Source organism: Schistocerca piceifrons, chromosome X (assembly GCF_021461385.2).
Source record: "Schistocerca piceifrons isolate TAMUIC-IGC-003096 chromosome X, iqSchPice1.1, whole genome shotgun sequence".
NCBI lineage: Eukaryota > Metazoa > Arthropoda > Insecta > Orthoptera > Acrididae > Schistocerca > Schistocerca piceifrons.
Window position 1 is genome coordinate 780,793,977 of NC_060149.1, and position 24,151 is coordinate 780,818,127.

Genomic DNA, 24,151 nt, shown 5'->3' on the forward strand with positions numbered 1-24,151 from the left:
TTGGCAGATCCCGCTCTCAGTGATGTGATACACAATGTGTGTAAGCGCAGTCTTCAATCCGCTGGGAGATGCTGTACTACTCTTGAATGGTAGACTGCCCTAGCTAAACAGAAACGCCGACAATCTTTTGCCACTTATTGTGTTGTTAGGGCGAGGGATTTCCCGAGAACTCATCAATTTTATTATTTTCCCTTGTGTGACTCGTATGACACTGCAGATCGCATCCCCGTACGGACTACAGATACGCAATGTATTAAAACAAAGTCGCAGTTGGAGTGGCAACAGATGGAAGCGTTGTGTGTGCGATCGAAACAGTGATCACCAGTGGCGGAGGAACTGACTTCGTTGTACCATCTGTTTCATCAAGCTCGGCGTCGCCGCTCTTGCATTAGTTCTCTTACAGCAGCTGGCGGCTGTCAGCTGACCGTGCAAGTTGATGTCGTTCACGTCTTACATCACTACTATGAGGATCTCTACGACGTTGACAAACACCTGGCGACTTTTGCTTTGACCCACCTATTGGGACCTAGGGCGATTACTCGCGAGCAGAGCACCGATTTCTTCGCCGCTTTTCAACCAGATGACATACGTGGTATTATTGTTAATTCTCCTTCTCACAAATCGCCAGTTACGAATTGGCCTCTCTTGAACGTCACGTTTACGTCCATGTTGAACGAGATGATAAGTTGAAGAGATGTGGCCGGTTCCCTCAAGGTGGGGAAACTTGTGTTGATATCTCAACATTCTGGTCGTAATACTGTCCACAAATTTCTTCCTCTCACGTTAATGAATTTCGATTATAATACAGTGGCGAGGGCGCTAAATCGCAGGATGTCTGCTTTGGTTGGGACAATCGTCAACGAATATCAGAGTTGTCTTCCTGGTCTCTCTATTCTTATTCCTATGGCCGAATACCGTGATGTGGTTTCCGTTGCTGCCATTACTTCTGTCCATTGTCCCTTTGCCATTTTCGATTTTGATAAAGATTTAGATCGTGTAAGTCATGAATTCCTACTCCGGATTTGGGAGATGATCGAGTTTACTGCTGAGGCTCGTAGGGTGCTATCGAACTTGTTTATGGGTATTGCAGCTTCAGTACTTGTCAATAGGCAAATGATAACACCGATTACCATCTATGGGGGAGTGCCACAGGGCAGCCCGCTTTTGATTTCTTTGTTCGTCTTATCTCCGGAGCCACTGCTTTGGTTGGTTGCGTCCCAGCTTCATAGTTGGACACTTTCTGGAGGGACCCTCTCTGTTCGCGCGTATGCTGATGATATAATGGTTTTACTCCATCGACGTACACTGCGAGTGCGAATTAACGAGGACAAAAGTAAACTTCTTAATTTATGGAGTTTCGATGGAGAAGTACTCACGTGGGCCACTGCTGTGGATCGACGTATACCACAGGAAATTTTTATTGAACGTCGTCCGCTTCAAATGGCGCCTCTCAAATGGAAATCGGTTGCTGATAAGATCTAGGGGGCAACACTGGAACATGTATGACGTTCTCTTAGCCTTCTTCAGAAGGTACGAATTTTGGGTACGTATGTGTTATGCAAGGCGTATTACATCGCACAACTTTACTCATTTCCTTGCATGATGGCTAAGAAATTGCAGCACTTAGCTGGTCGCTTTTACGGAAGTGTCATATCTTCAGATTGCTATACGAGACTGTGACTAAGTCGCATTCCCTTGGCGGACTGGCCGCTCTGACATTAAGAAAAAGGCGTCATCTTATGCAAGGTGATTCAGCTCCCCCTATGTATGAGTTTTATGCAACCCACAACGCACTCAAAAACCACGTCTGAGATTTTCAATCGGCACAGGACGTTGGTGCAGTGACAGAGTATTCCATGGTCTGACGAATCCCGATACCTTCTTCATCATGCCGATGGGAGGACGCGAATCCGTTAACTTCCCGGGGAACAGTTACTTGACACCAGCGCTACAGAACGGAGACAAGCTGACGTGGCGTCATTATGCTCTGAGGAACATTCACGAGGGCATCCATAGGTCCAGTGGAGCTCTTGCAAGGCACGGTGACGGCAAGGAGTATCGTATACTGGTTGCAGACCACATACAGGTACACATCTTCATGACAATCATGTATCCTGACGACAGTTACATTTTTCAACAAGATACACTACTGGCCATTAAAATTGCTACACCACGAAGAAATGCAGATGATAAACGGGTATTCATTGGACAAATATATTATACTAGAACTGACATGTGATTACATTTTCACTCAATTTGGGTGCATAGATCCTGAGAAATCAGTACCCAGACCAACCACCTCTGGCCGTAATAACGCCTGGGCATTGAGTCAAACAGAGCTTGGATGGCGTGTACAGGTACAGCTACCCACGCAGTTTCAACACGATACCACAGTTCATCAAGAATAGTGACTGGCGTATTCTGACAAGCCAGTTGCTCGGCAACCATTGACCAGACATTTTCAATCGGTGAGAGATCTGGAGAGTGTGCTGACCAGGGTAGCAGTCGCACATTTTCTGTATCCAGAAAGGCCCTTACATGACCTTCAACAGGCGGTCGTGCATTATCCTGCTGAAATGTAGGGTTTCGCAGGGATCGAATGAAGGTTCAAATGGTTCTGAGCGCTATGGGACTTAATTTCTGAGGTCATCAGTCCCCTAGAACTTAGAACTACTTAAACGTAACTAACCTAAGGACATCACACACATCCATGCCCGAGGCAGGATTCGAACCTGCGACCGTAGCGGTCGCTCGGCTACAGATCGTAGCTCCTACAACCGCTCGGCAACTCCGGCCGGCGATCGAAAGAAGGGTAGAGCCACGGGTCGTAACACATATGAAATGTAACGTCCACTGTTCAAAGTGCCGTCAATGTGAACAAGAGGTGACCGAGACGTGTAACCAATGGAACCAGCCGGCGGTGTGGCCGTGCGCTTCTAGGCGCCTCAGTCTGGAACCGCGTGACCGCTATGGTCGCAGGTTGTATCCTGCCTCGGGCATGGATGTGTGTGATGTCCTTAGGTTAGTTAGGTTTAAGTAGTTCTAAGTTCTAGGGGACTGATGGCCACAGATGTTAAGTCCCATAGTGCTCAGAGCCATTTGAACCATTTGAACCAATGGCACCCCATACCATCACGCCGGGTGATACGCCAGTATGGCGATGACGAATACACGCTTCCAATGTGCGTCCACCGCGATGTCGCCAAACACGGATGCGACCATCATGATGCTGTAAACAGAACCTGGATTCATCCGAAAAAATGACGTTTTGCCATTCATGCACCCAGGTTCGTCGTTGAGTGCACCATCGCAGGCGCTCCTGTCTGTGATCCAGCGTCAAGGGTAACTGTAGCAATGGTTTCCGAGCTGATAGTCCATGCTGCTGCAAACGTCGTCGAACTGTTCGTGCAGAGGGTTGTTGTCTTGCAAACGTCCGCATCTGTTGACTCAGGGATCGAGACGTGGCTGCACGATCCGTTACCGCCATGCGGGTAAGATGCCTGTCATCTCGACTGCTAGTGATACGAGGCCGTTGGGATCCAGCACGGGGTTCCGTATTATACGTCTGAACCCACCGATTTCGTACTCTGCTAACAGTCATGGGATCTCGACCAACGCGAGCAGCAATGTCGGGATACGATAAACCGCAATCGCGATAGGCTACAATTCGACCTTTATCAAAGTCGGAAACGTGATGGTACGTATTTCTCCTCCTTACACGAGGCATCACAACAACGTTTCACCAGGCAACGCCGGTCAACTGCTGTTTGTGTATGAGAAATTGGTTGGAAACTTTGCTCATGTCAGCACGTTGTAGGTGTCACCACCGGCGCCAACCTTGTGTGAATGCTCTGAAAAGCTAATCATTTGCATGTCACAGCATCTTCTTCCTGTCGGTTAAATTTCGCGTCTGTAGCACGTCATCTTCGTGGTGTAGCAATTTTAATGGCCAGTAGTGTAGTTATTAATTACACAGTGTAATTCACTCTAAGATATTGAATTAACTGATTCACAGATATTATCCTTGAGTTCCTCTATCGTATGAGACTTTGTTGTGTACACTTTGTCCTTAAATGCACCCCACAAATAAAAAGCGCACGGAGTGAAATCAGAACTTCTAGCGAGCCAGTTATTTTTACTAATCAGTCTTTCATCAAACACATCATGAATCGCGTGCAAAGAAACATTGTCCGTATGAGCCCTGACCGAAAGCTGTTGAAAAAATGCGAAGTTTCTTTCTCTTTCACTCAGTTCGTTAAAAAACGGTCGCTAAATGTTTTACATATATCTGTCACTTATAACTGTGTCACAAAAGTTCAAATGTGTGTGAATTCCTAAGGGACCAAACTGCTGAGGTCATCGGTCCCTAGACTTACACACTACTTAAACTAACTTATGCTAAGTACAACACACACACACCCATGCCCGAGGGAGGACTCGAACCTCCGGCGGGAGGGGCCGCATGATTAGTGACATGGCGGCTCTAACCGCGCGGCCACTCCGCGCGGAAACTGTGTCTTTACAAAAAGTTGGGCCTATTATTCTGTCACCACTAACTGCGCACCACGTCCCTATTTTCTGATAATGAAGGGGTTCCTCATGAAGCACAACAGGTCTGTCTGTGCTCCAATGTCGACAGTTTTGGTAATTAACATAACCGTGAAATTGGAACCAAGTCTCATCTGAAAACACAATGAGGTAAAGATCCATTTCAGCGTCATGCACTTATTTTAAAACCCATTCGCAAAACTCAACCCTGTGCGGAGGATCATCAGGTCGAAGTTCTTGTACTATTGATACTTTATAAGGTCTTAGCCAAGCAGCTTAGCACCTCTTTGTACAGAGGTGCACGATATTTGTGTTTGCTGCGAAAAACGTCTAAGGGACATTTTAGGGGAATTTTCCAGGCGGTATGCAATGTCATCAAGTTGAGCTTCTGTGATCACTGTACGTCGTCGTTTACGCTTCTTGTCTTGAACACATCCCGTTTCACGAAATTTATTCACTAATTTGTGAACTGCATCACGACTTGGAACTCAAACACCTGGAAATTTCTATTCAAACAATCTCACGTCTTCTGCTGCTGCTAATCGTCGCACAATGGTCCCAGGGGTTTCTCCCATCAAACATAGAATACGTTCTTCCATGTCAGGTGTGCAGACTGTGTGGGCCTTCCACTGTCAGTCTTGTGAGGTGCAAGGATACCTGTGTCCCACAGTTGCTGGAAAAGTGCGCCAAACAGCTTATCAGAGGGCACTCTGCGCTGTGGATATTTTTCAAAGTAGAGGCCACAGGCTTGCAGGCTACGTCCATTTGATAAACCATAGCAGAATATCATATCCACTAGTTCACCTGTCGAGTGGTAGGCTTCCATTGCTGACAAGTGATGGAAGAGAGAAAATGTAAATGTACTAGACCTTTTGTACGCACAATTACCGCAATAACAGTAACCACAAAAGTGCATTCGCGTCTGGAAGGTAAAACACCATGGTATGTACCCAGGGTTTAGAATACTGTACAACAAGGTCGCCAAACACACTGAAAACACGACTTCAACAGCCTACAACACGACTCGAACCACACAACTGACTGCAGACCACCTAATGGTTGGTAGCGAACTATGAGTAGGACATCATAATACCCTGCCAACACATTTGATGGAGCGCCAATGCAACAACTGTGCTAATAATCGCAACCATGTGTCACGCAGCCCTTCCTACAAACCCGTGTTTATCATGGAAAGTATGTGTTTCCGGAGCCATGTTTATTGGACTTTTTTTTTGTTGCGATGGATACTATCACCTCTCAAAGCACTGTACACTTTTTTAACACACTCTATACTCTTAGACTTCTTGGTGATAATGTGAGGCAAGTGCCTGAGCTAACACTTCACTGTATCCATGCATATCTGTTAGTTTTGTGTTGCCTTCTTCAATTTTCTCATTAAGATGTAGTTGACATTGCTGTATTCTAGCATTAAACACCTTGTTATTTTTAGTGTCCACCTCAATAAGGCTTTCCACTTCCATCAATTTAGCATTGATTGCCTCGGTTTTTCTGTCACCATATAGATGGGTGTGGTTTGCACCCTTCAAACGAGTGTGCAACCCACATGCAAACATGCAAATTTGTCCATAGTCTACAATATACAAGTGGAGTTATGTTTTGATACAACACCTTTCCTAGTATTGTTTATAACCAGAAATCCATACTGTGAGTTATTCCAGTAATCACCATACTGGGTTCCAGATACTCAGTAGGCACGGAATAGGTGTATTGGATTACATAATCTGTAGTAGGAGCAGGTATGCATGCAGGCGCCTCAGACTACGAGTACCCAGCATTACATGTAGGCGAGCGAGCTGGCATGTCAGATTTCGAGTACACTGCTGTATGTATGTTGCTCCTATGTGAGAACTACAGCTGGCTGTCACTCCTACGAAAAGCTCGAATTCAGCAACTACATCAGTGCTGTGCTTCATGCTAGACAGCGAATGACAACATGCATGCAAACTTCACGGCACTGGCTGCCAAATGGAAACGCTCAGCGCAAGGCGTGTTTCATGCTGACAACACGCATAGAAACTGTGTGCCATTGACTGCCATGCAGGAATGCACATGGGGCGAGGTACATGGGGGAAGGTGCAAAGGATACTGGGGAGATCCCCTCCCCCTTTGTGGCTTTGGCAGGTAGCCAGATTTGATGATGCTGATGTGACCATTCCTGAAAGGGTCATGAAGATAAGAACATGTTGATAACGATTTCAGCAACATACAACAAGCTCAATTGTCTCAACTGTAATATGACACCACACATAAGAACGTGTTGATGCCGATGCCAGCGATCTCCTGCTCTGTATGCCCAGTGTCTCACTACTAAGGAGACCAAAGAGAACTTACCAGAGGGCAATAGCCCACATGTTACGATGAGCGCCTTTCTTTACCACAGTCCGTTACTGGCACGTATGCCTGCCATGAAAACCAAACATGTTGACTGCTTGAGACATGACAGACTCTTCTTCCACGGCAAGAAATAGGCGAAATCCTTTCTTCTCAATTCACACTGCCATACATGCCGAAGAATCACTGTTTTAGAGTCATTAACTTCACCTAATCTTTAATGTTAACGTACCTGCACTGACCATTAGACTTTTTCTGCTGCTGTGCAATAACCATTACCTACTTCTGTGTAAGAATCTACTGTTGGCCCATCCAGGTCATATCCAAAAACTTTTCCCACGTCCTTCTTTCGATAGGTAATTCTGTCTGTTGACTACACATACCGTAACGAAATCCATGCTCGTCGCCAGGAATAGTAAATTACTGGTCTGTACTTCTGCATTCGTGCAACAACCCCCAAAATGAACAAGTTGCCAGTTCCTCATGAACTAAACTGCATAACCCTAGCGGTATGTGACTGTGCTTGCGAACTAAACTTTGGCGCATAAACCTACATCTACATACATGCTCCACAAGCCATCGTATGGTGTATGGTTACACCACTGCTAGTCATTTATTTTACTGTTCTACCCGCAAACACAGTGAGGGAAAAACGACTGTTTATATGCCACCGTACGAGCTGATCTTATATTCGTGGTCCTCGCAAGAATTGTACGTTGGTAGTGGTCGATTTCTTCCTTCAATGGTGGGTATCCCAAACACTTGAGCAGTGCTCAAGAATTGGTCGCACTATTCTTCTATACACAGTGTGCTTTAGAGATAAACTACACTTTCCTAAAATTCTCTCAACAACCTGAAGTCAACGATTCGCCTTCCCTACTATAGTGCTTAGTTTCTTGTCCCATAGCATATCACTTTGTAATGTTACACATAGATATTTAATCGACGGGACTGCGTCAAACAGAACACTACTAGAGCTATGTTGGAACATCACGGGATTGATTTTCCTACTCATCTGCATTAACTTACACTTTTCTACATTTAGAGAAAGCTGTCATACATCATACGAACTATAAATTTTGTGTAAGTCATCTTGTATCCTCCAACAGTCAGCCAACAATGACACCTCCCTGTACACCTGAGCGCCATCAGCAAGCAGCTACATATTGGTGCTCACCCTGTCCATCTATTTTTTATTTTACACATCTGCTTCCGTAGTACCAAACTGAGGAGCAACTCTCCACGGTCATGGAACGTGTAAGTACATTAAATTACAACATAAAAGTAGTAACAGATAAAATAAAATGTTTATGAAATCAAAAAATCAAGTCATAAATTTATGTAAACGCAGTCAAGAATATAACACGGAAATCAGCTCAATTTTACAAGGAATTCCTAGACAGCATAGAAGGTGTGACCCTTGGGGAAACTCTTCAGTTTAGATTTGAAAGCTCTTGAATTACTGCTAAGATTTTTGAATTCTTGTGGTAGCATATTAAAAATGCATGCAGCAGTATACTGCACACCTTTCTGCGCAAGAGTCAAGGAAGTTCGATCCAAATGCAGACTGGGTTTCTGCCTAGTATTAACTGAGTGACAGCTGCTAAGTTTTGGGAATAAGATGATATTGTTAACAAGGAACGATAGTAAAGAATACACATATTAAGAGGCCAATGACAGAATATCCAGACTAGTGAACAGAGGTCGACAAAAGTTTCGCGAACTTACACCACTTATTGCCCGAACCACCCGTTTCTGCGCCAAAAATATCATTTCAGATTGGGAAGAGTTACCCCAAAATATACACCATAAGCCAATCAAATTAACGTGTGAAAAATAAGGCTGACCGTAAGTAGTGATGATTTTGATGACTTTTTCATAGGGGACAAGTGATAGGATGTATGTCTGTAACAAAATGATGTCGAATGGCGCCAATGATCAAACTGTGTTAGCACTAGTGCAAGTTCGACATATTTCTGACGAAAATGATGGCTTAAATATCTCTTTTCCTTTTAGATATTGTGTGCTATGTGTAGATACAGACATAATTGAAATCTATTCATCTGTTATTCACTTCAACTCTGTAGTAAATAGTTCAACCCTGTCATCATTATTTAAGAAATAGGATTTTAGGTTTTCTGCCAGTGTTTGTAACAGTTGGTTTCCTAATGTTAAGGGACTGTAAAGTTGTGTGTAGTAATTGATGGTTATTGTTACCAGACTGATCGGTATTCTGTTTCCTCTCGGCGTCAATATGACTGTTACTGCCGTGGATATTTCATGTAATGCATACGTTTATGTGAATTATCTGAGATGTGAGAATGAATGGATGAATGGGATCATATTATCGCATTCCAAAGCAAAATAGGAATGCATATTTATTCTTAGCAAGGGTTTTTCATTTCGTTATACGATGACTGAAATTACAGAATTAAAAAATGGGTAATTTGTGGTATGAGTGAGTTTCTTAATAGAATGAGTGGCTGCGTGTTTGGGGGGAGTCAAATAGACTAGATTCTTGTAATACTTTAGGATGAATGTGGTAAGTTGTACTAGTGTTTCACTTTGACAACGCCATTTAAAATCTTTTACACACCAAGAATGTGGCTGGATGGAGGATGTACTGATAAATAAGTGTATTCTGGGATAAAGTTTGTGGAAAAAATAATACAATGTTATGATTCTACACTCCTTTCTCATCAATCCCTTCACCATTGACAGCAAAATTTCGCGTTGATGATAGCCTGTGATCAAAAAAGTGCTTGGGTTTATCCCACTATCTCTTCTAAGTGAAATATCCCCTGACAAAATTTTTATTCCGGTCGCTAGGATAATGAAATCGGTCCGCCAATTGTCTGGCTGACTTCTTTCTTGTCATTCCGATTTCCGCCTCTGGTAGCAGCAAAATGAACATGGAGCTGATAAATAGCAAAAACAATGTCAAAAGGTCAGTAAATAGCACCTTTCACATCCCATTTTCTGTGCAATGTAGATAGCTATCCTTGTGAGGCAATCATTGAGCAATTTTAATTGCTAATAGAGTTAGTGAGATATCGCTTGTAATGAAATATCCCGTTGCCGATCGTCGTCCAGGATAGAGGGGTCGGTCATAATGTGTGGCCGCGCGGGATTAGTCGAGCGGTCTAGGGCGATGCAGTCATGAACTGTGCGGCTGGTCCCGGCGGAGGTTCGAGTCCTCCCTCGGGCATAGGTGTGTGTGTTTGTCCTTAGGATAATTTAGGTTAAGTAGTGTGTAAGCTTAGGGACTGATGACCTTAGCAGCTAGGTCCCATAAGCATTGACCTCTTCAACTTTTATAGTCCAGTCTTCCTTAGTTGCGTGTAATATTACGGTATATTAATAATTTTTACTTATGGACCGTCTGACAGCAACTGCATAAAACACAATTTTAGTGCCATATGCGTTTCGCCTTTATTTTCTGCAAGGCTTCATCAGTGGCCTGGAATATGTACATATGTTAGCTATTTTATTTACATTTTTGTCATTGTGCCTATAGGTTATAAACAATTCTGGTGGTTGGTATTTCCTATTAAGTAGTAATGTTTTGAACTGTACTTACAGGTTGCGTCGACAATTTCCTACATATTACGCTCCTGTTGCATTTTTGGTGTTGTTCTTCTTCTTATGAACGCCAATTTTCGGTTTTTTTCCCCATTCCACAACACTATGCACTGAACGCTTGTTTTAAAGCAATGTTTTGGTTTCTGTTGCCGACTGTCAAATGTTTTTGCCAAAGATCGAATGTTATTGCCAAACTTATGAGTGCAACTATTGAAGTATCTGTGGTCTGTTCGTGTATGCATTTGTGTGTGTGTGTGTGTGTGTGTGTGTGATATATATTTTTTGTGCTGTGTGTGTGTGTGTGTGTGTATTTTGGTGTTTTATATATATATATATATATATATATATATATATATATATATATATATATATATATATATAATAGAGGGAAACATGTCTGCTTGTGTCTGTACATGTGTGGATTGCTATGTGTGTGTGTGCGAGTGTATACCCGTCCTTTTTTCCCCCTAAGGTAAGTCTTTCCGCTCCCGGGATTGGAATGACTCCTTACCCTCTCCCTTAAAACCCACTTCCTTTCGTCTTTCCCTCTCCTTCCCTCTTTCCTGATGAGGCAACAGTTTGTTGCGAAAGCTTGAATTTTGTGTGTACGTATGTGTCTGTTTGTGTTTCTATCGACCTGCCAGCGCTTTCGTCTGGTAAGTCACATCATCTTTGTTTTTAAATATATATATATATATATATATATATATATATATATATATATATATTTTGCTGTGTGTGTGTGTGTGTGTGTGTGTGTGTGTGTGTGTGTGTGTGTCTCCAGATGCTGTGGGGAAGAGTTTTCTTTTTTTTTTTACTATTTTTAGTTTTATGTTATCATTTCCTTTACTAAGTGTAGTAGGGAGCCTGTGCTGATGTGTGTTTGTTCATTTATCACATGTTTGTTTTCTACTATGGCTTTCTGAATGTGGAAGTTTTCTTGCATTTATATAAGATGTTTGTCATGGTTGCTTATTCTCATTATTTTCATTTCTTGTTCCATGTTTGTAGGATGATAGTTGTAGTGTTTTAAATGCTCTGTAAATGTGGAACGGTTTGTTTCATACTTCCAACATCTGATATGTTCTTTGTATCTTGTTTGAAAATTCCTGCATGTCATGCCTATGTATACTGCATCACAACTTTGACATTCAAGTTTATATATTCCTGATTGTTGGAATTTGTCTCTCTTGGTAGCTGGCTGGCTTAGGTGTGATTGAAGGGTTTGCCCAGGCTTATATGCTATTTTGAAGCCCTGTGTAAAGGCGAAACGCGTATGGCACTAAAATTGTGTTTTATTCAGTTGCTGTCAGACGGTCCATAAGTAAAAATTATTAATATACCGTAATAAGTCCCATAAGATTTCACAGAAATTTGAATTTTTTTGAAATAGTGTGTGGGTACGGCATTCGCGTGTCCAAGTGCGGTACTCACCACTTGAACTAGTGTATCTTTTGTCATATACTAGGCTAGGTATGCCGTCGCTTACAGTAAGGGTTGAAAAGCCTGAAAGAGCGGAGATTACTCACAGCAGAAATGGGAGAGCTGGCACTGTCATCATGTGCCATTCCTTTAAGACATATCGTTTCCCCTAGTGTAATGAAGAAGGAGTCAACCATAGTTCTGAAAGTTGCTTGCATAGTACCACGTCGAGACTAGCCAGTGCCAAAGACGTGATTTCTCGTGAGCTTCCGCCTCTTTTGTAGATACTCACTACGTCACGGCGTGAATAGGGTGGAGTGAGATATACAACCCTTCTTATGCCTGATACAAGTGGATGATGGAATTTTGAGACAAGCCATTTTCTTAACGCGCCCTTTCCGGCGCCTGAATGGCTACAACAACGCCAATAGACACAACGGTTGTGTAGGGAGACAACACTGGTGCTCGAATTCCGGTGTCCTTAAATAAGTTAGTGTTGCAATACTCTGCCGTCACACAGGTTTGTCAAAAACACACTTTCCCTTTATGTGTGGTAAAATCTGATAGGTCAGTCTCAAAATTTATGAAATTTATTCGCAGTTGTGTAATCTTTCTGACCTTAGCTGTATTAGGTATTATGATATTACCTATTAGAGTCACATGTAAACGGTATGTGGAAGAGAACTGTAACTCAAGAGTTCTTCCCGTCTTATTGGCAGAATGATTATTGAACAAGTTTGATTTGCTGAGGCAAGATTAGGCACGTTTCCCCTGACGGAGACGGCTAGCAGAGTTCCAAGACGAAAAAAAGAAAACATTTTGGTATTAGATTCTGATAGGAACAGGAAAGAAGCATTTTAAAATTAAAACAGACTTCATCCCAACAGATCGTTTATTGAAAAATGCCAACTGGTTATAGTCAACTGGCGACCATCTTCAGATCATATGATAATTTTGATAGAGAGGGAAATCTAATAATAACAGTTAATGTAAGATAGGTAAAATATGACAGGAATAAAATAAGTTATACCCATGATAGTAGGTGATGATAGTGCGTGGAGCAAGTATCGCGAATTCACGAATGTCAAATTCTGATTGGGATAGAGGATCTAAGGGTTAAGTTATGACTTACTGGATGCTCCACCCACCGTTTGTTTCAGTACGGTAGTAACAGACAGCCAATTAGGCATACAGCACGTAAAAAGCGTTATTAAAATAATGTACTTAAAACAGTTGTACAAAAATTAATAAAGAAGTTACATAACATCACATAAATAGCTACTGTATAAAGTAGATTGGCAAAATACACTTAAGTAAATACAGGAAAATATACAGCAGAATAACCAATCGCAATTGGCTGCAAGTATATAGATCGTTCTCTGTGGGCAGTCGAAGAAAACTCATAAAAAGTTATCATAGAAAAGATATAGATAGGTGACGCCGTTGGTTTCCATGTAGATGGCGTCGATATGCACCATCCAGGGCTGGCGGAAGACAAAGTCAAAGATGCGACACAGGTTGCCAGCAGGTAGCCAAGGAAAGTTGTTGATGTATATAAAATGTTTTCAAAAATTACAGAAGAGAAGCAGTCTGGCGATAGCCTCAGATGGGAGCAGACTTCGAGTACATCACGATGGGTGTAGATGCTGACTTCACTCCCCGATGGCGACGGCTTCATTTCGTAAGCGCTGCACCGCTTGATAGGGCGCTAGGTCCGACCACAACTTGTTAGCCATTATGGAACTTTACTGAGACATATGTTTTACGTGTTTCCACTCCCATTTGCGCCAGCAGATGCTTTTTCCATAGAGTCGTGCGCAGACGACAGTTTCGCAAATCGAGCCCGCACAGGCTTCACCTAATGCCGAGCAGGTGTTCAAATGGCTCTGAGCACTATGCGATTTAACTTCTGAGGTCATCAGTCGCCTAGAACTTAGAACTAATTAAACCTAACTAACCTAACGACATCACACACATCCATGCCCGAGGCAGGATTCGAAGCTGCGAGCGTAGCGGTCGCTCGGCTCCAGACTGTAGCGCCTAGAACCGCACGGCCACTCCGGCCGGCGCCGAGCAGGTGTACTTCGCGCTATGCATGCCGCATTAACAACCACTTTGAAGTAATATAATGATCCAAGCAATTGTGTTTGTGTGCTACCGGAATTAACAAGCCTGTTGATCAAGCATATTAGAGGTGAGGTCCCTCATTTTTGTCTCACCAGTTTTCCCTGTGGCCCACTCATGAATCTACGATGTTTAGTGCAAGTGATCTTTTAAGGATATTTTTTATGATTTTGTTTGATTTTTCACTGTGAACTGTATGTATGTGAGTCCTTCTTCGCCGGCCGCGGTGGTCTCGCGGTTCTAGGCGCTCAGTCCGGAACCGTGCGACTGCTACGGGCGCAGGTTCGAATCCTGCCTCGGGCATGGATGTGTGTGATGTCCTTAGGTTAGTTAGGTTTAAGTAGTTCTAAGTTCTAGGGGACTGATGACCACAACTGTTAAGTCCCATAGTGCTCAGAGCCATTTTTTTGAAGTCCTTATTCTTTTGTGAGAATTATTAGAAATGTTAAGCAATCTAATATAGCCTCTACGTATAATTTTCTTTCCGTAGTTAAGGTCATCACCCAGCTATATTTCGACACATACCCAAAAATGACCGATTTCCGAGTCATGGGCATCAAAACAGTCATATTCATTATAACGTTTTTCTACTGGGAGGTAGTTTCCCTAAGAGAAGATTTTCAATATATCCAACTGCTGCTTGAATATCGGCTCTCGTCGATGTCTAATGGCCCTGTGGACATGGTCCCAAATTCTGGGAGTATTGCGTGCTTCCCCACAACTTACCACAATCCGATACCGAAGGGATTCCATGTCAGGCACCAGAGACGAATACTCCGGTGATTTTAAATGGCCCCACAAGTAAAAACCGATAGGATAGAAATTAGATGAAGATGGAGGCTAAGTATCCATCGATCATGAAATGTTTGATCCAAGTACAAGCAAGCCGTAGGGCTGAAGTGTCTGGGAGCACAGTCGTCCAAGACGCGAACTCGTTGAATAATCCGTGGAATGTCTTAAAAAACACGAGGAGTTATGTCTTCCAGGAAGTTTGTATACACCAGCCATGTACGTCTTCGTACAGGTACATGGAGTCCAACGATGTCGCAGACAAACCGCACTTGATGATGAGGTGAAACCGTAGCATTTGGGTTTTCACATGCCCATAGATACTGACTGTGGAAATTTATAACGCCATCTCGTGTGAACTGTGCTTCATCTGTGAATAATACTAAGGCAGGAAATGTCAGATATGTAGCACAGGGGTCTCCAAACTACGGCCCGCGGGCCGAAACCGGCCCGCGTTAGCTGGCCGGACATCCCCGGTATCCGGCCCGTCAAATTGAGGTGGTACCTGTGCTGCCAACAATTGAGTTTCGGGGCCTATCGCGACCAATACACCGCGACATTGTCGAACACAATCACGCAACAGAACTGTCAAATATATGCTCTGGCTCTGCTACTCGCTACAAAACTACATAACTTATTGTTGCGCCGCTTGAAGTAACAATGCGTTGACATTCTCTACCTCTACGTCTTGTAGTAACAGTGTTCCTAACAATGATTTTGAGATTTCGTTATCTTTGCGGGACGCTTTCGTGAAGAATGTTTAGTGACATACTTTTTTGTCGGTGAAATTCGTCAGAATGAAATACGCCAGAATTTCGGTCAGGTACGTCCACAAATCAAAATTATGTAATTAAATAAAAATCGTAGTTCGTTTCAGTGTTAGCTATTCCGACAACCTTAGATTTTTGCTATTTCATCTTTCTTTTAGCCTTAAAATGGCTCTGAGCACTATGGGACTTAACATCTGTGGTCATCAGTCCCCTAGAACTTAGAACTACTTAAACGTAACTAACCTAAGGACATCACACACACCCATGCCCGAGGCAGGATTCGAACCTGCGACTGTAGCAGTCCCGCGGTTCCGGATTGAGCGCCTGAACCGCTAGACCACCGCGGCCGGCTCTTTTAGCCTTACATTACGGTGATCATGGAGTGCTAGGGTGCTTTAATCCCACTAGGTAGATCTTGGCCCTTATGACTTCGTGGAGGAGTCAATGTGGCCCGCGGACTAAAAAGTTTGGAGACCCTTGCTGTAGCACATCACTGCGAAAATCAGTGGTAGAACATAATTCGTGCAGGGTAATCTGCTGGTAAGGGGCCTGAACACGTTGCAAATGATAAGGACACAATCGTTGCTTTCGTAATGGTCTCCAGACAGCTGTATGAGCAACATACTCTGGAGTTGTATATCTTGTTCGTTCGCTCTCCATGCCAGGAGATGCAATCTTCCCATGAGTGCTCAGACGGCGATGGAGCCGTTCAAATGTCTGGAGACGGTCGCCTGTGGTCACTGGGTGGCTCTCCCGCTACAAAAGACTTGCCAGCGCAGATTTGACGACCACCTTACCGTATATTAAGTGTACTTCTGATAAACACAACAATCAATGCGCCCTTCGATTCGGAATTAATTGTACTGTTAATATTTTCTGCCACTGCAACTACCCGCGGAAGAAAAACGTTCCTGTGCATATTACTGTATCGAAGGCCATAACTCGGATACCCCGGAAACACGTTCCAATGAACTTTTTTAGTGTCGGCGTACCTGAATTTATGCCATCTATTTTTCAAACACCTTATATAACAATAATAATTGCAGTATGTATTGCAATGAGGATGTGGAATTTAAGGAATGCCAGTCTTATTAACAATGAGGATTTCCGCATTACATTCTTGTCGAATGTGAGTAGTCACATCTAACAGAAGTTGACAGGCCAGAGAAAAAGAAATAGTAGGGTAATAATGTCCTTCTTCACGGGTGGTAACATGAAGGGCCGGGTGATGGGCTCCAGAATGCACTTTGACGCGATGTTTCACCATCAACGGGTGGAGTTCATCCTTTTACCGCTACTGTTACAGCGTAGTTATAAATCCTGCTACGCCATTTATTTATTTTCCGACGAGTACGACCACACTCTTCACTAAATCACGTTACTGAATGAAATGCTGCACAAAGTTAGAATTTTTAGTTGGTGTCGATGTTAAAGGCTACTGAGTTAGATGCGAGGTCACCAACTGTGCACTATTTTTCTTCATCATTGCAAGAGAATACATTCAAAGAAATTAAACGAGAATGGGTCAATCTGTAAAGTAATTCGACAGACTGAAATTTTTTTCCAAATTCTGTGACGGAGGAAAATTTCTGTCTCTTGTTCTTTGGCATTAAACTATATGGAAGTGTAGGGTTTAAATTTGTTGGAACATAAAAAGCTAGTTTTTATTCTGATTATGCTACCGAGAGTAGATGACCTACAGTATATCGAACAAGTTATAAGGTAAAAATGATCGTAACATTTAACGAAACATGTTGACATTATTGGTTATTGATTGGGTATTTACCATCAGTCTTAGCGCTTTCCAGGAACCACCATTAACCGCAAATAAATGAAGCAACCCAGCGCAGTTTCTGTTATCAAACAACTCGTCAGGAGAAAATGTGGACGTAATATAATCAATGAATTACTGGGGATGTCTCATACTAACCTCAAAAACTACTAGTTTTGGGGGGACTGTTTGTAAAAACTACCAAAAAGATCTAAATGCTTCTTACGAGCACGCTTTTAACAGCCAACTAAACAAAATAATAATCATGTGGTAGCTACAAGTTTCTCAGGGATATTTATCGAACTAATGAATTTGTCGAAAAAAAAATCCATAACAGTTCCCCTTCGATAAGTGTATAATCATCGGAGCTACGATGGCAACAAACGCCTTTAAACCAACCTGACAAGAGACAAGCGTAGTTTTCGTGATGAGAAGCATGGATGAGAAATGAGCAGTTCGCTGATCGTTGACCGGTTAACTGAAAGTCGGTTTTTCTCCACAACGGTTAATGCGAAAGCCTTTTTAACACTAGTGTCAGAAATTAATCCGAACTGGTTAGCAGCTTGAAACCACAAATAAACCGGTTTTGACGGGTAATTCGATATGATACCTTATTAATCTATAACATTAAGTACTTAAACTACAGAAGTCGCTTGTCAAAGAAAATAATCTATCCTGCGGCAATGCCACACCGCAGCTAGTACAGTGTCAAGGTACATTTCTCGCACATTCTGAGGACTTGAGATTTTGTTGAGTCCGAGATGTGTACATAATGTTTGTTGGCTGTTCCATTCAAAGATCAAAAACTGATTCAGCGGGAAATACCGCTTTTTAGGGAAATGTTCATTCTCCTTCGAAATCTGAAGAATATAGTCTGCAAATTGTATGCATATCAGTCTATCATAGGAATCTGTAATACTTGGAGCGTCGCAGTAGATACGGTTATAGTTACAGAAAATTTCGGAGTACCCTTTGTACTGCTGCGGAAGGCGTTTACACAAACTGATACGGTTTCAGTCTGCCACTTCATATCAGCAGATCATCATCATCATCATCATTATCATTTTCTTTGAGTCTTTGTCCGACGTCAACGCGGGGGCCTTGTTACTATTGATTTGGCGATGTTAGTGTCAGAGGGTGTCCTGTCGCCATACCTCATATCGCTAGTTAACTGGAACATATCAATTTCCTTTCAGATAAAGCATCATCTAGACTTACAGTATATTCTTTCACTTCCATTCGTGATCATGTTATTACGCTGTATGCCTCTACTGTGCCTTCTATATTTACAATTTAACTAGGTGTCAATGGCACGATGAAATGCTGTTACTGTGATACGATTCAGTTTAATTCTCTCTGCCAGCTGCAGTACTTGAGAGGGGGAAATTATTTCACTCCTTTGAAAATGATTCTGAATTTAAGTAAGTACTGCTTTTATCTCCTTGGCGTCTAGATCGTTGCTGCCATTCAAATACTACGATATCTCGTAACTTCCGTTTCTTCCGGAAGACGCTTGCTAAGGCGTCTGCAGAGCGATTTCCATTGCGAAACAGATGCTGTGCAATTTAGATAGGATATGGCTGTGATTGCTGCGCAGTACCTCTGGTTCTTTCTCCGTCACGATAAGCCACGTCCAGTCTGTGTGAACGCGCCATCGCCGGTTATAGATCTTCGTATTTCATGGCGGCCACCATGTGTCACTAGAATACAAAAGAAAATTCTCCCAGATTTTGCACCGACGTGAGCCTATTACATCGAGTATACCAGAACTGTGGAGAATTACGAAAAAAATTGTTACAGAAATTTACAAAATCCAAGTACAGTTCAGTTGTTCCATCAAAAAACTCTAGAGAGATCTGGTACTATATTACACAAACATTGAAATATGTGTTCAAACGTCGCAAAGGACGCAGACGCCCGCTGAACGAAATTGACATTGTTTACTCACAAGGAAAGGTCCTCAGGAGTGGGACAGACTTTTTTGAGCCACGTATACGTATTACGTGGCGTAATTTAGGCTCCTGTGTATCACACGCTGCATCCACTCACCCTGGTGGCCTTCGTTTGCGAATAATAGGCTGAAAAAGCATTTCTCTCGATCTGCTGGGGCCTAGTCCTGGAAAAGGTGCAGTAGCTTAGCGGTTAAGTTATTTGGCTATCGAGCTGAAGGCTGAGGGTTTGAGTACTTTTGGGTGCCATTTTTTTTACAGCTCTATCTAAATGACTGTGATCATAATTTTATTTCATTAATTGTTTTAAATATAATTTCTATTCATTTCTAATCCTTTGCCACGTCATTTTTACTAGCATATTAACTTTTTTATTCGCTTTCATTTTTTTCTTTTAATCTTTTTTCACTTAAATCATTTTTCATGTGATTTTAATTATTCTCATTTAGTTATCGTAATATATAAACACTTAAAAATATCAACCCATTAGTTAAAAGTGAAAGACGACCTAAGTTATTTATATTGCCTGTGTAATGATGTCATAATTTTATTTTTCGTAAATGGATGTACTTTCTTGAATGGGAATCATCATACAAACATTTAAAAGATAATTTTTTCTTGCTTCATAGACAAAATAACGTAGCCCAAGATTTACACGAATGAAGGTTTTATAAAAAGAACAAATTCGACAAAAACGAGAATTACTAATAGCGATTGTATAACTTTGAAAGAAAACTGATGAAAAGGAAGAAATTTAATCGAAGTAAATACATAAAACTAATCAAAATCACATCGACAATGCTTCTACAACGGTCCCCTTGTATTAACAAGTTATGTACACTGGTATCTGGTTGTAGCAGACAAACCATACACCCGAGGCTTGTAGACGGAAACAGGCTAATCCGTCACACCTCGCGAAGTTTCTCTACAGAACATCTAGCAGATATCTTCCAAAGATGTCCCTTTCGCAGCAGATTATAGCAGCAGGTCGTTATCGTGATGTAGTGATGTTAAGTTAAAATTGTAGGAAAGTGAGGAGCTAATGCACAGAAAAGAGCACTTCATGTATTTTGTGGGATTTCCTGTTTTATTATGGTCTGTAAGTCCTGCCACAGAATCGTGTTCAAACAAAATTATTTGAACACTCTTCGATTTCAGTCACACATATCACTTGCTGGTCCGCTAATCCAGTTAATATAACCATTAACTCAGTAGTTGCGGAGATAACAGGAACAATCATTCCAAGTACAGGAAGTCTAGCAAACATGAGCTCTAAATACATACCCGAAAACCTATGGGCACATGTTCAAATTTGCTTCTCTGAAATACATCTCATAGTTCGTAAAGTAAGCGCCTTAGAACCCATGTATACTGGACTGTTTTGCTTCGAATGAACTCTCCTGTCTTCTGAATATTGATCATTCCTGCTGGGACACCTGTATAGTGGAGCTTTTTTTTGTCTTCTTCGATGCGGCCCGCCACGAATTCCTCTCCTGTGCCAACCTCTTTACCTCAGAGTAGCATTTTCAGGCTACGTCCTCAATTATTGCTGGATGTATTCCAGTCTCTGTCTTCCTCTACAGTTTTTGCCCTCTACTGCTCCCTCTAGTACCATGGAAGTCATTTCCTGATGTCTTAGCTGATGTCCTATAATCCTGTCCCTTCTCCTTGTCAGTGTTTTCCACATATTCCTTCCCTCGCCGATTCTGCGTAGAACCTCCTCATTCCTTACCTTATCAGTCCACCCAATTTTCAACATTCGTCTCTAGCACCGCATCTCAAATGCCTCGATCGTCTTCTGTTCCAGTTTTACCACAGTCCATGTTTCACTACCATACAATGGTGTGCTCCAAACGTACATTCTCAAAAATTCCTTCCTCAAAATAATGGACAGCTCATCATGACACATTTTCAATTACAGCCACATGTTCTGTGGATACACGTTATGTGTCTTTAATGCAGTGGTTTCCATTGCTTTCTGCATTCCCATGCCGTTGATCATTGCTGATTCTTCCGCGTTTAGGGGCAGTTTCCCACCACAAAGACAAGAGAGTGCCCTGAACCTCTGTCCGCTCCTCCGCCCTCTTTGGCAAGGCCTTTGGCAGAATGAGGGTGACCTTTTATGCTGGAAGTCGTCGGTCACCTTGCCTAACGAATAGCAAGTGAGGGGATTGTTCCCAGCTGGCTGACGACGTGCCACGCCACAAAAAAAGCCCCGTTGAAACTATCGTGTGGCCTTCTCCCAGACTGTAAATATTGTGACGTAGTGCCCAACAGGATAACCCGACCATCTGTTAACATTCGAAAATTCAATACTTCACGAAATAATGTAGGTAGAGGTAAACATTGGCACACATGCTTGAAATGTCATGGGGTTTTATTGAAACCGTAAGAAACTGCACAAAATCACCAGCAGATGGTGCATCGTACAATACAAACGCAGTAGTTAGCATAACACTTGATTTTTAGCATCTACATGTACAGACATACTCCACAATCCACCATACGGTGCGTGGCGGAGGGTACCTCGTACCACAACTAGCATCTTCTCTCCCTGTTCCACTCCCAAACAGAACGAGGCAAAAATGACTGCCTATGTGCCTCTGTACGAGCCCTAATCTCTCTTGTCTTATCTTTGTGGTATTTCCGCGAAATATAAATTGGCGGCAGTAAAATTGTACTGCAGTCAGCCTCAAATGCTGGTTCTCTAAGTTTCCTCAGTAGCGATTCACGAAATGAACGCCTCCTTTCCTCCAGAGACTCCCACTTGAGTTCCTGAAGCATTTCCGTAACACTCGCGTGATGATCAAACCTACCAGCAACAAATCTAGCTGCCCGCATATGAATTGCTTCTATGTCCTCCCTCAATCGGACCTGATAGGGATCCCAAACACTCGAGCAGTACTCAAGAATAGGTCGTATTAGTGTTTTATAAGCGGTCTCCTTTACAGATGAACCACATCTTCCCAAAATTCTACCAATGAACCGAAGACGACTATCCGCCTTCCCCACAACTGCCATTACATGCTTGTCCCACTTCATATCGCTCTGCAATGTTACGCCCAAATATTTAATCGACGTGACTGTGTCAAGCGCTACACTACTAGTGGAGTATTCAAACATTACGGGATTCTTTTTCCTATTCATCTGCATTAATTTACATTTATCTATATTTAGAAATAGCTGCGATTCTTTACACCAATCACAAATCCTATCCAAGTCATCTTGTATCCTCCTACAGTCACTCAACGACGACACCTTCCCGTACACCACAGCATCATCAGCAAACAGCCGCACATTGCTGTCCACCCTATCCAAAAGATCATTTATGGAGATAGAAAACAACAGCGAACCTACCACACTTCCCTGGGGCACTCCAGATGATATCCTCACCTCCGATGAAAAATGGTTCAAATGGCTCTGAGCACTATGGGATTCAACTGCTGTGGTCATAAGTCCCCTAGAACTTAGAACTACTTAAACCTAACTAACCTAAGGACATCACACACATCCATGCCCGAGGCAGGATTCGAACCTGCGACCGTAGCGGTCTTGCGGTTCCAGACTGTAGCGCCTTTAACCGCTCGGCCACTCCGGCCGGCACCTCCGATGAACACTCACCATCGAGGACAACGTACTGGGTTCTATTACTTAAGAAGTCAAGACGATGTTCTTTATAACCATTGCTCAAAACGTCGGCCTTCATTCACCAACAATACCTGTAGTCGGGAGACAATGTTGTGAACAGCACTGTACAACATATCAGTAGGTATAGTGATAAACTGCCGTCAGATTTTGTCTTTTAGCATCCCTAATGAGGTCGAACGATCGCGGTACACTTGTGACTTTAGGTAACCCAGCAGTCAGTCACACGGATTGAGGTCTGTGAATGTCGGGGGCCAAGTATGACGGCAGCACGTGATCCTCACCATACGAAGTGCGCAAGAGATCTTTCATACGTGCAGCAATATGGGGTGGAAACTCATCTTGCATCAAGATCGTACCTACCAGCAGATTTTTATCAGCCAGGCTAGGGATGATGCGATTCTGTAACAACGGCGTACTTACAAGGGAACCTCCCCATCGCACCCCCCTCAGATTTAGTTATAAGTTGGCACAGTGGATAGGCCTTGAAAAACTAAACACAGATCAATCGAGAAAACAGGAAGAAGTTGTGTGGAACTATGAAAAAAATAAGGCAAATATACAAACTGTGTAGTCCATGTACAAGATACGCAACATCAAGGAGAGTGTGAGCTCAGGAGCGCCGTGGTCCCGTGGTTAGCGTGAGCAGCTGCGGAACGAGAGGACTTTGGCTCAAGTCTTCCCTCGAATGAAAAGTTTAATTTTTTATTTTCAGACAATTATCAAAGTTCAGGCACTCACACATAATCACCTTCGCTCTCCAAAATTCCAGGACATGTTCAGATTTGCTTGGACATATGCAGGATTTGACGGTCTACACACGGAAAAATTTGAAAACCTTAAAAACATATGTTTGACAGAGAAAACTGTGTGACTGTGAAACTTTTGCATTCATTTCTTGCAGTTTACGTGACAAATTCTTATGTTTTCATCACTTTTTAGGGAGTGATTATCACATCCACAAGAAAACCTAAATCGGGCAAGGTAGAAGAATCTTATTACCCATTCGCCAAGTGTACAAGTTAGGTGGGTCGACAACATATTCCTGTTGTGACGCACATGCCGTCACCAGTGTCGTATAGAATATATCAGACGTGTTTTCCTGTGGAAGAATTGGTTGACCTATGACCTTGCGATCAAATGTTTTCGGTTCCCATTGGAGAGGCACGTCCTTTCCTCTACTAATTGCACGGTTCTGC